A 765-nucleotide genomic window follows, 5' to 3' on the forward strand; every position below is an offset into this window, starting at 1 on the left:
AACCTTGAGAGAGAGAGAGAGAAAGCGAAGGTGCTCAGGTTCCGGGTTCAGTTTTCCTTAACTTTTCTTTCCTTTTATTTATTACATTTATACGCCGCCCGTCTTCTCTCTCTCTCTCTCTTTCTACCAAGCGATTGTGAACGGCTCACGGTACCATACTCCACCAAGTCGGAACTACTTCTTCTCAAAGAATGCAGCGCGAGGTTTATGGGAACGGCCATTCATGCACCTCAACGGCTGCAGTAGGGATTTAGCTCGCCGGCTCCCTGCTGCCACTGAAAAGCCGTTTTCTGTGCGGCTTTTTATTATTGTTATTATCGTTATCGTTGCTGTTATTGTTATTATTAGTATTATTAATTTATTTCTTTAGTGAGATTCACAGCCTTTGTGGCTGGTTGATAGCTCAACAGGTCGACTCATTATTATTATTAGTAGTAGTAGTAATTGTAATAATTTTTATTAGAGAAGTTTTTGGAAAAGTTAGCATACATGCTGTTTACATTTAAAAAAAGAAAGCCGAGGTCCTGGCGAACTCGGTTGGCCGAGCTGGAGCTGTGGCGACCACACCCCCTTCGTGGTGCTTTTTGAAACTACAATTCCCAGCACCCCTCGCGGTCCGGAACTCCTAAGGGTTAAGTTATCCACGGAAAATCCCACCCCGGGGGGGGCTTTGGTTCCGCCGCCAATCGGCTTCTTTCTGTCAAAACATGCGGCTGCGCCTCCGCGGGGTTCCACCCCCTTTTTGGTTTACGGTTGCTGGTCTAC

Source organism: Notechis scutatus, chromosome 2, assembly GCF_049901735.1.
Source record: "Notechis scutatus isolate UNSWTSFEM ecotype Mainland chromosome 2, rNotScu1.2, whole genome shotgun sequence".
Classification (NCBI taxonomy): domain Eukaryota; kingdom Metazoa; phylum Chordata; class Lepidosauria; order Squamata; family Elapidae; genus Notechis; species Notechis scutatus.